Source organism: Athene cunicularia, assembly GCF_003259725.1.
Source record: "Athene cunicularia isolate RWA chromosome 4 unlocalized genomic scaffold, athCun1 chr4_part1, whole genome shotgun sequence".
NCBI lineage: Eukaryota > Metazoa > Chordata > Aves > Strigiformes > Strigidae > Athene > Athene cunicularia.
The window spans coordinates 28,228,948-28,241,541 of NW_020799098.1; the positions used below are offsets into that span (position 1 = coordinate 28,228,948).

A 12,594-nucleotide genomic window follows, 5' to 3' on the forward strand; every position below is an offset into this window, starting at 1 on the left:
CCCCCCGGCCTTGCTCAGCACGGGAATGTGGTCAGAAAAAGAAACAAACAATACTTCAGTTTTGTCTCCCTAACAAAGCCTTGAGAACTTCTGGAGATTCCTTCACAACAAAAGTTTGTACGCAACTTGCATACCTGTCACAGCCTGCCTAAGCAGCAGAGTTTGTTTTTGTTCTATACCGCCAAGCTACACCAAAAGCAATTTTGTATTTTTATTTTTACCCTGGAGGCAGATCAAGCACTTTTAACTGCTTTTAACAACTCAAGTCTCAACCTGCAGCAGCAATCCATCTCCTGATCATCTTGTTTGTATGGAAATTATTTTTTTTTAAAGTCACATTGTGAAAATTTGCAAGTATGTAAAGAGACCTGTACAACCAACACGACTTTATCAGTGATGTAACACAAATATACTAGTTTCCTTTAGGGATGCCTGAACCATTCCATCATTGTCAATTCTTGTATGTATGGTTTGTTCTACTTCTTAATTAGCGTTTCCAAAAATACAAAAGAGAACCACATAATAAGGGCAATCTAAAGGCAAAAAGGCACATTCTGAAGATTTTAAGACGTAAAAAGTTTAAAAGTGGGATTTAGAGACAAGCAAGAAAATTAGATAAGCTTTCGCAAATAGGAAGCAAGTTTACGTTTATATATAAATTGGGAACATACTATGTAATTCCTTGGAAAAGCAAGTCAAGTTTTTTAAAAGACTTGACCAGTTATAAAGGGAAATGTTTACAGACGGATAAAACTCTTAACTCTGAATTTTACCTGCTAAACTGCAACTCTAATAAAAACATCACCTGCTTTCTGTAGTTTGCACATTTGACAGCACAGTGCATCAAATCAGCATCAATTTTTCCTCTTTAGACAGTTAGGGCTAGCAAACACCATTTTCTGTGCAGCAGAAATGTATGGTCTTTCATCCTGCCTACATTATTAAACTGCACTGATCACTTTTTTTTTTCCCCTCTTTTTTACCCTTTTTTAGAAAAGGGAAGAAGGCATTTAAATTAATTCATGCAAAACCTTACATCCACTCCAGTTCGGAAGCGAGTGGGTCAGCTGTCCTTTAACTCCTCTCCAATGACACTAACTGTGAATAGCACTTTAACAAAGTCAAAACCATGCCATATTACTCTCCATAAAATTGAAAGAATACCCAGACAGAAATCCACCCTGGTGTATGCTGACATTTTAGCTCACTTTCTCAAGTGAAATAAATGTACATTCACAGATACATTATCCACTCTGTTTAGAGACTTCCCTCCTTGCTGTGTCCAGAGCAAACACGTACATCTTCATTCTTCACTACTCCAGATTCATTCTCTCTCGCTGCCCCAACGCACTACCCAATAGCCAAGCTGCTTAATGGAGGAAATAAAGATGAAAACTAACTTGACTGTCCAAGCTTTAGTACATTTCAGTTCAGCTGGCAAAGTGTTTGGAAAGAGCCTAAATGGTGGGAAGCACAAGAAAATTAATTTAAGGTATTCGATTTTTTTAGTGGTACGTACTGAGCAATAATAAACTTACAAACTTAGAATTGCTACTGCTGCCCAGAACTTCAAGTACAACTAGAGTTGTATTCAGATACAACCTACAATATCCTACAGAATAATCTGATCAGATTAAGTCTGACTACATGAAAAAAAAGTATTGGTAAAAGTAGCAGTAAGGTCAAAAGTCTCCAACGGATATGAGCAAAGCTTACAGTAACTGCAACATACTGCTGGAGGGAAGTTCATTAGAAGTTAAAATGTAACTATACTTTATTAGATTTTAAGTCAAAGGTATCACACAGGTGGAGGTTCAGTGTTTGGGGTTCACCCCCTATGAAAGATTTATGAAAAGCTAAGAAGCAGAACATGACAAAATGACACAATGAAGTTCAAAGTATAAGAGGTTAACTATCATAAGGTTTTAAAAAAATAATTCGAAGGACACTGCTGCTAACCCTAAGTTTTCATACTTTAAAAAAAAAAAATTTAGAACTCCTCTAACATCCTGAATTGGAAAACAAAGCTACAAATCCAAGCAACGTCAAACCTGTCCAAGTAACAGCACATATAACTTTCATTAGGTGAACTTTTTTTGGGTGGGGGTGTTTAAAAGAAAATTTTTATCTCAATTATATTCAAGATGATATATTACATTCATAGAAGACCAAACTTAACTTTACCTTTTAAACAGCAATTAGATGCTCCAGTATAACACACTGCCGTTGCTAAGTGTAGGGGAGATGGTACAGAAGACCACTTCCAAAAAATTCAGGGAAGGGGATTAAATGTTGCAGGAAACCGAAGTGTTGGCACCTGTATTTAAGAAGATATGTACAACACACTAAATTAGGGCCTTTCTATAACTGCTGCCCCAAAAGACTTAACAGGATGAGACTTCAGAAGAAAGAAATACTAACAGTTTTAATCAACTGCTAGAGCAGTGTTTTCCGTCCTATAAATCCTCTGCAAGCTTCAATACACCGAAGGTAGAATAAAAGCAAAGATGAATATTAGTTTTTAAGATATCATTTTAAAAGTTACAACAAGAAGTTGCTAATAAACCAGTTTAGGGGCAAACAAAATGGCACCATGGTCACTTAAAACACACAACTGACCTGTACCTTTGGCGTTTCATAGAGCTTGGCTAAGTAACAATATCACAAGCACTCCTAACAGAACACACTACCCCTTGTGAGCTCTGGTCCTCTGTCACTGTTCCCCCCAAAAGTGATGGCAGATGCAGTAAGAGCCCATAAAATGGAGAAAATTATCAGGCCACAGGACAAGGGACAACCAGGCTTCAGCTCAAGGCTCACAACTTACACCACCCCCCTCATGCAAGGGGTAGAAGGGGAAAAAAAAAAAAAAATTTAATTATAACCCAGATTATTATACAACATATATATAACCATATATAAGACTTTCCTGTTACAGACCAATTAAGCTTTTTTTCTACTACAGCACTGGGAGTTGCTACCAGCACATCTGAAAGGGACTGTCCAGCTCCTCCAATCTCCCAACCTTCTTTTCAGCAATAGCCTGTACAGTTAGACTGTACCTTCCTTTCTTCCCAAATAAGTGATATTAGTGGCTATACCAGAAATTACAAAAAAAAAAGTTTAAGAGCACCTGAATATTACAGAAGTTGTTTCTAAGATAACTACCCCACAAGACTGGATTTTATAAGAATAAAAAGGGGGAATGAAGCTTTCCAGGTTGCTGATATCCAAATGTGCCCCGTTTCTTTACTGAAGCTTGGCACACTTTATCTTAACAGAAGATTTTTAGTAACAACTCGGTTCTTTAGCTTCTTGTAAAAGTTCTGTGTTATGTGATGACTTAAGTGTTATGAAATGCTGTCAAGAACATGGTGGTCATGCGGTACTTTCTCAATTTCACCAATCTCCTTGTGGAAACGCAGCCTTTTTTCCACTCCATGATCCACCCAACCAGTGAGGCTGGGTGGCTGACAATCAATTAACTACAGGAAGCACGGAAGTCAAACAGGAGAGGAGCAGTGGTTTCCCATGCAAAAAGCAAGCCTTTTGGGGGCTGAGGCACGGGGTGTGAGAACAACTTCATTAAACACAAACACTGCAACTGGAAGATGCATAGATCATAGGCAAGAAACTGAGGTAGGTTCAACTTCTACATAACTGATGCAGAAATGAGATAACGCTCATGAGTCAAATCAAGACACCTATGGGGAATCATGGGAAAAGAAAAGGATACGTAACTCAGTCATACCAGAAGTCTGGAATATAGCCAAACATCTGCACCTGAGAACTATGTTTGTTATACTGGTTCAATACTTTTTCTTCACAAGAATTGTGAATAACTCTCCATTTACAAACTTACAAACTTCAATTGAAAAGACTCCCATACAATCTGCATTTGTAGTTGAGAAGGATTTGCGAGATAAACCTCAGAGTAGAGCTTGGTGCCAAATGTGTAATAACTTGACCATGATAACTCAAATTTTAAAATATGTATTCGCATTCTTGTTTCCATAGTTAGCACAAAGAACAATTAAGAAAAGTACATGAATCACGAATATCATCGATTGGGCCAGTGCCTGTTAAATTTTGATTAAAACATTTTATATTTTGGAATCTCATTTCATAGTATTAGAAATATGCCAAAACTCAAGGTATGTTGCATATTAGAAATATGCCAAAACTCAAGGTATGTTGCATATTAGAAATATGCCAAAACTCAAGGAGCACAGTGGATATTTCTATCTAGGCATAAGACCTTTCAAGTCTCTCAGATTAGCCTCTTAATAAAGATTGTCTTCACTAGTGCCACAGCCCAAGGAATTGACTACCTTCAGAAATCAGTGATGAAGGACTTGCTCAGTTACACCTTCCCTTGGTGCTAACATCCACTGTCTCTCACCTTTACCCCTGCTATTTTCTGATTATTGATTTAGAGAAGTGTTTCCTCAGCTGTAATACAGAACCAATGATTTTACTTTGGGCCTCCCAAGAAAGTGACCTTAGTTATTTCCTATTTTATAAACTGTAAATTTGGACTAGCTGTCTAAGAGAAAGTATTTCTGTGCTGCGTTTCAAGAAACTGCAAAATAAGTGTCCAATCTGCAAGTGATCTGCAGAGGACCAAGAACTTACAGCACTCTTCTGTTAATGTCAGAAGTTGTAAGCAGTCCATATATTAGGACTACCTCAAATGGATGTTGCTTCTACCAGGAAAATGGCTAAAACTAAGTCTGTGCCACCACAAATGTTTAAAAATATTTAAATTTAAATATTTTATATTTAAATATTTTAAAATATTAAAAAATGTTTAAAAATACACAAATATTTCAGAGATGAGTAACAAATAAGACTCCAGCTTCACTCATCTTATGTCACCACCTAGACATTTATTGTCACTGGTTCCTTCTTATTTCACATGCACTGGGGAGGGAAAATGGCAGACCATAACCAACAGCAACAACCATCTTCTTCCTCAGATGCACTGCAGCCTGTGACAATAAAACAAAACCATATATCTAGAGCATTTACAGTGGCTCCCACTAAAGCTCTCACAGCCATTAATCTAAACTCCACCATTCAACCACATCTACATTAACAAAGTTTCAGCAATGGGAAAAGAGAGAACTTCCATAAGTGTGCAGTATAGGCAAGGAGCCTCAAATTCTGACCTCTGCACCACCACCACTAACTATAGGAACAACAGAGAATATGCAAAGAATGCCAAATGGCTCTAGAAGCTAAACTCCTTTTCACAAAATAAATTGCAAGCACAGACTAAACCAAAAATTAGCCTGTAAGCATGAAACTAAATAATTAAATCCAAAGAGCTTGTATCATACCTTCAAACTGCTTTTGCCATTTTCCTACTTTTGAAAGTATCTCAGACCAAAACCAATAATCCTTTTCAATTCAATAAGCTTTTGGAAATCAATGCCTAGCAAGGTTCAAGCACTTGGAACTACAGTATGAAAAAATCAACAGCTTATGTACTACTTTTCCTCCCTTAATAGATTGTTAAAGCTAAAAATACATCCTCTTTCTTTAAAAGTGCCAAAAACTACTAAATCACTGACCAGTTTTATTACTGTGCCTGTACAAAGAAAAATACATGGCAATAAATTTTTTCTTTAGCTATTATATACCATGAGGAGGAACCAACATGAACATTATGCACATTCAGTACCAAAGCCTATATGGTTTTAAATAAAATTTTTTTTAAAGTTAAAAAAAATCCACAACCCAAACGCCCCACATTATTCCCTTGAACAAAGTAGGAAGCCACTTTACTCACTCCTTCCTCTCAAAGCAACTTCAATAGAGGTTAAACTCAAGTCCTATATATAATAGTATATGCTAGTATGTAATAAGCTAGTAGTTCTTCAGATATGCTGATGAGACAAAGTTGAAGTTTAACAGTTAGGAGATTTCTTATCTACTCAAGCAGTTGCAGAAAAACGTGCTTAAACTGATATATCTCAATCTAGTGCAATATTCTCTGGCTTCTGAAAAACTGATATAAATACTATAGAAAAGGCAGCAGTGCTAAGAGCTTTCAAAATACAATATGAGGACTTTGTTATATTTGAAGTCCATCTCTACTCATTCTTTTTTCTTAAACAGCATTGAACCTGAAGAGTTCGTAATTTGTCTTTAAACGGGCTGAGACGTGAACTCGCATTTTTACTTTAACAGAAGCTCAAATAAGCCCAGTCTGTATTCTCCAGTATGACAATAAGATAAACAGAAAAGTAGTTGAAATATTATTCTTGTTTCTAGGCATAAAACATAATAAAAGCCCTACTGATATTCTCTCTCTCCTATGCATCCTACTCTTCTCATAGCAAATGCATAATAGTTTTCAAACAGCCATCTGCTAAATTCAAAATATCTTTTGAGGACTTGTGTCGCTAACACATGCCAGTTCTTAAACTTAGAACACCTGCATCACTCAGAGTCACGTAACGATTTTATGCCTTTCAACTATAAGACTATATGAAAGAATTTTATATACTAGATACGGTTTTAAGGGAGAATACAGTAAACGCTACTGTAAAAGGATAGAGGCTAGGAAATACTTGGAAACAGAACTATTTATTCTTAATTTTAAAATGTGAGTCAAGAGAACAATAACTTGCACTATCAGCAAAACATGGAATGTACTATGCAGTACCTTCTTTAGATATCCTCCCAGGAGATGCAAGGTTGGGCTTTAAATTGGATCAAGTCAATTGTACACAATTTACCTCCATCACCACAGAAATACAAGTATAATCTGTGCCTACGTGATGGCTTGTTTACAGATTCTGAATAACAGACTGTAATATTAAAGGTTGATCATGACATACAGTAAGAGAAACGTTTACAAATGTTTTTAAATCAGGTTCATTTTCTCCCTAGTACAACAAAGGTCCAAAAGTATGCAAAAGTGTTAAGTATATAGTGGTAGGTAAAGACTCAGATTCTTCACCCAAGAGCTTGTTCTATTAATTTTGTGCTTGTATCTACCTAAGTTTGTTTCCATGCTTGCTATCCACCACTTCTCACCTGTACCAGTTATTCACCTATTAATTCTGCAGGTAGGTACATGTAAATATATACATATACACAGAAACATATGTATCAACTCCATCTGAAGAAACACCTCCGACCCCCATTTTTATATGCAACATCTACCACCAAATAGGTTCAGATGGGGAGGCAGAGGTGAGGTCTAAAATGAAGAAACAGAGGGGCAGGATCTCCATGATCTCTATCTACAGGAAACGGAGAAACAGGTTTGCTGTATCTGAGTGATGGTGTCAGGGAGACCTACTCTTACTGCTGCTACACCCAAGATCAAGAGCATTCATTCCCAACTCCTTCCTCTTTATGAGCTGAGGTGGGGTACCCAGGAGCTCCCTGAGTCACTTCAACAGCACCAGCCATGATGGGACCAGCTACTATTCATCACACTACCCCAGGGAATAAACAGGCCAGTCAGCAGGCACAATGCACAGAACAGTAACTCTTCATCTTTCTGGATTACACTGGTTTTGGATGATGTCTACAGAGGTGGAAATCTTACCATTTTTGCTTACAGTGATCTTTTTTAACATGATCATCATTACTGGCAGATTAGATAAATTCAGTTTAAGATAATGGTAATTGTGTCAATGTCAAAATGTTCAGCTGCCACAGACACAACCCTAACAGTTCTGATTTAGCACAGGATCAGAAGTGGTGTTGATAAGTACTATTCTCATGCAAGACAGATAAAAATGTCTAGGAACACTTCAACCTATCTTTCATAGTAGCTTCTCTAGAGATAATCAGTCTTTGTCCAGGTGTACTGTTAACTGCAACTCCCCTCTAGGGCATGGTATCTACAAAAACAGATGCTGCTTCATTTTGCAAAAATGGGCAACATCATTGGAGAAATAAAGTCAATCCTTGCAAAATCATCTTCAAATGTGAATTCCCACGACCTGGTTTTATCATAATGTTCTTAAGCCTTATGGTACAGATATTACTTTTTTTTTTTTTAATGAATTATACTTCTCCTATTACCTTTTAACAGTTTCCCACATTGAATTACTACAGACTTATCTTTTGGGCCAAGTACAACAAACTACCTGTAGGTTTCACCACTCTCACCAGGTCTTATTTTATAAACATAACCAACATGATATTCAGTCACTCCAAACAAATAAACAACTGCATAGGGCTGGCAAAACCCACACAACGTCTTTGAGACTACTACAAAAAACAAGTAGTGAAAGACCAACAGCAATAAGTCTTCTGTGAAAGGCTAAACAAGCAGGGTTGAATATTGCAGAGCAGGTCTTACCCATATTCTCACAAAGATCTTTTCAGTACATTTTTGCCTCTAAAAATGGTACCCTTCTTTCTGCTCTTCTCCCTTGATTATTCACACATTGCTAAGGGATCTCTGAGCTCCTTGAACACTTTCTGCATGAGTATGACTAGCATCACTCCCACTGTGACCTGAACTACTACAGTAGGCCTAAGGACTGTTGGCAACAGTGATACTCATCAATGCTGTATTCAACCTAAAGCTTTTCTTCCCATTTAACATAACATACTTTAGTAATTTTTTTGTTGTTCTAAGTTGCAGCTTATGAAGACAAAGCAGAGAAGCCTCAAGAGGACTGAGGGAAGAAAACGGGATCCTAAGGTTTAACAGCAAGATATTTCCACCAAAGCATTAAAAGACCTCTATAAATTCCCACTGGAACCTCCACTGGAATACTTCATGCAGGTCTGGTCAACGCATGCTAAAAAGACTAATTTATATATGAAAGAAGACAGCAGTGGGATTTTAGGATGATCAGGTGAACAGGAAACATCTCACCCAACCAAGAGAGATCTGGTTTATCTGTTTAAGCAAAATTATACTATTACACTCTAGAAATACACTGAAGATAAGGGAAATACACATTACCAAGGAAGAATTGCTATTTAAGCAGAAAAATAATGTTGGCAACTTCCACTGACAAACTGTTTTAACACCTGGGAGTATTTATAATTTTCAGGTTGTATGTTATTTAATGCTGAAGCAGTCTTCCAATAGTTAGATGATAAAACACACAAAGCTTGTTTTAGTATATCTCATGTAACTGATTAAAAACCAAAGGAAAAAAGAGGAGAGAAAAAGGTCCCAGACAAAAGTCTTGTCCCATTTTCTGGAAAACAGGGAGAAAGGAGAGAATAGGTCACCACACTAACTGCTAAGTGACTAGCAGTAGCACTGAAGTGTGCATGTCAATAGTCCCAAGTCTCCTGCTACAGACCACTGAAAAGCCAGCTATTTTAGACTAACCCAGGCCCAGCTCTGAAAAAGCACAGGCCACCTCACTTGTACAGACCACCTGCCAAAACAGTGGCCAGAACAGCAGAAGAGAGGTACTCCTGTGCAGAGATCTGCACAAACTCCACGCAGACCAGCTTTGTCTATCATTGCTAACTGCAAAAAACAATTCACGTTGTTCACACTGACAAGGGCAAGAATACTGATGTAAAGAACAAACCGTTAAAACCCCAAAGCTTACAGTAACAGCTTCTGGGCACTAGGCCATTATATCAGACCAAATATTTAGACATTTCAGAGAACCTCAAACTCAACTTTAGAAGTTTATTTTTTAAACAATATTTGTTCCTCTTCCATTTTTGCATGCAAACATAAAATTCTAGAAAAAAATAGGGAATAAACACAAAAATCCCTCAAAACTGAAGCCATGTCAAGAGCAGAGTTTTCAACTAGCTTGAGTCAATTTATTCTTTTCCAGTATCTTCCAGTGACAGTACTGGACACTTGGTATTGGAGACTGTATTCTGTCATTCTTCCTGAGAGGTGTTCATGTCAGAGGGAATTAGGGATTATAATAGATTTGGGGGAGGGGAGGGAAGGAAGGACAACACAAATCTTAAAAGAGACAGAGCTATATGGCAGTACACAGACACTTCGAGAATTAACAATCAAACACTGGGATAAATGAGCTAAATACTAGAAAGAGCTGCTATTTTAATCAATAAAAATAGGCAGAAGCAACCTTAGCCGAGTCAGTCTGGGTAACATCTATTACTGTAGTTCACTGGGATTTGGAGTCAGACCTGACAAGAATAATGCTGAATCCTAAAACCTAACATTGCAACACTACTTCTCCAGCCCATAGTCATTCCTGGGAGGATTATTACAAATACAAAAGTCATAAAGGTTCAAAGTTTTTCAGATGTGAGTGTGCAAAAGCAGTAAAAAACAATAAAACCACAGCTAGGCTGTGCACTAGGCCAGCTGCCCTCCCGCTGATGGATAAATTACACTGCATCTCCTACCAGTAAGGCAATGGCAGGCCAATAACTACAGTTATGGGGTCACGAACCTTGAACCACTATCCTCATTTGTCTCACAGCAACTCACATAATTCACATGTGCATATAGCACCTTCCTCTTGCATTATCTTCATGTGACACCTATGGGTTCTGTTAAGCCAAGGCTTAAATACAGACAAAAATTGCTCTCAGTTCTCTAAGCCAGAGGGAGCGTATCACATACTCATGTTCTGTATTGTGTGAGTCCACTTAAGTGTAAAGTTTGCCAACATGCCTCTTCAGGAACTTAGGCCAAAAAAAAAAAAAAAGTCATTTAGTCCTTTGTGCAATAATGAAGCAGCCATCACTAGACAAGATGACCAAGATAAAACTCCCCAAAATACAAAACTAGATGAAAAATGTGCAACTCCAGATGCAAAATACGCTCTTTTCCAAGTTGTTTTCCTCGATGCATAGCCATGGGGGGGGAGGGGAGCGAGGTGTAATCATAATCTTCTTAAATTCTTAGAAAAACTAAATACAGACAGTGTGTTCTCAACTATATTAGCAAAAACTTCCAACATACCAATTAATTTTACCCCCAAAAATTAAAAAGACAAACACAGTGAAAAAGAAATGTGAGGACCACTCTTGAGCTGTTGAGGCCTAGCAGGACGACCTTGGAAAGTGTAAATACAGTAACATGAAAAACGGAACAGTTCTACCTTTTGCCTTACAGCCCTACAACCCTCCAACTTCCCTCCTCATGTATGCTATTACATGAGAACTAGCCTTCACCATGCTCTGGTTCGCCTAGGCTAGCCACACACAGTTAGTTGAATATTTCAACTTTACCTTAACTAACCCCACAGAATAATTAAACAACTTTTCTTTTGAAATGAAGTTCAGCAACAATCTTCTACAACATCCCAAAGCAACAACACTGTGCTCCAAGGAAACCAATTCCAGAGAGAAGTCAGCACAGGCTTTAACCAAATCCAATTTGGAGTATAAATAAGGAGCCATTCACAGCAGCAATTCACGCAGGCAAGTCAGTTGTCTACTGACAACAGCCATCAAGTACCACTAACTAAGGGGCCTCTACACACCACAGATAAAGGAAGCTTTTGACATTGAGAATGTCACCCTCATCTTTAAATACGTGACTTATTTAAACCTGCAACACAATTTTTACCGATGAGTTTGTTTCCTTCCTGTGATAGCGGTGCACGATAAGAACTGGTGTGTGGTTTCCCATCACTTGCTCAACAATCTTCCTCAGAGATTCTGAAGTATTCAGGGCATATCGTCAGCATAGCAGTAACAACACAAAAGCAAAGCATCTGAAACAGTCTACTGAGGAAACAACACATTGAGGAAATACTTCCTAAGTAACTACAGTTAATTCCACTCTTCAGTCAACCCACAATCAGCAAATCACCTTCTTTATCAGTACTCTATACTCTCTATATTACTTGTGCCCACGTGAGTGGCTCTTCACCTACTACCTCATTAACTTACACTTTACTCTTTCTGGTTTGTATTTACATGAAGATGATTTACCATCTAAGTCTTTCTCACTACATGAAGTCTGAGCTTGGGACATGTGCAATGCACGTAAGAGTAAAGAAGAACCTGCTTTCTGCTTTAGCATATCTCTTTCCTAAGGCATATTTCAGATTTGTAATTCTGAAGGAAATCTAGGTTACACTCTCACTACTTCATCTCCAGACTGCCTTATTGTTCCTTAAAACTGTATTAGCAAACTGCTTTTGCCACTTGGTATGAGTGACCACCAAAATATTTTGGGTGGAGGTTTTTTAATGTTTTCCATCTGATTCCTCAGGAGGTTTTACCTGGAGCTATCGTGATTGCTGGACCACTGATTTCTGGTTAAGATACAAACTGATTTATTCACCGAGCAGTTGTCATTATAACCAAACAAAAATCATCAAAACCAAAATACTGTAAGTACATACACATGGAAGCAGGAGGAAGAAAAATTAAGCAAGCCCCTACAGTACTTACAGCCAGCCACATTGGTAACATCTACGTGACACTGTAAAACGAACCTTTAAGACACTGTCAGAACCAAGTCTGGTCCAACAGCACCTTAAAGTGCCTCCTTTAGCGAGGCGCTACGAACGGCGCGAAGGGCGCGCACACGCGTATCTTACTCAGACGCTCGGGATTTCCAAGTAAATTTCACCTGAAGGGCGGAGAGCCTGGCCAGTGCGCGGAGGGGGGTGCGCGGGCAGACGGGAGCGTCGCCGCCCGCCTGAG

At 38.1% G+C, this 12,594-nt stretch overlaps 1 protein-coding gene across 2 annotated transcripts in view; it reads right to left on the reverse strand.

Annotated features, from left to right (window-relative positions):
- FRYL (FRY like transcription coactivator) overlaps positions 1-10,999 on the reverse strand; it is a 168,898-nt gene extending 157,899 nt beyond the window's left edge. The window contains exons 1-2 of one of the 2 annotated variants that reach the window (XM_026846614.1): positions 2,422-2,474; positions 2,185-2,317 (exon numbers count right to left, since the gene is read on the reverse strand). The gene's annotated coding sequence lies outside the window, so the exon portion shown is untranslated. Of the gene's footprint in view, positions 1-2,184; positions 2,318-2,421; positions 2,475-10,935 lie in introns of those variants that run through there. The other variant, XM_026846615.1, reaches the window with a different exon arrangement.
- Between the last annotated feature and the right edge of the window lie 1,595 nt (positions 11,000-12,594).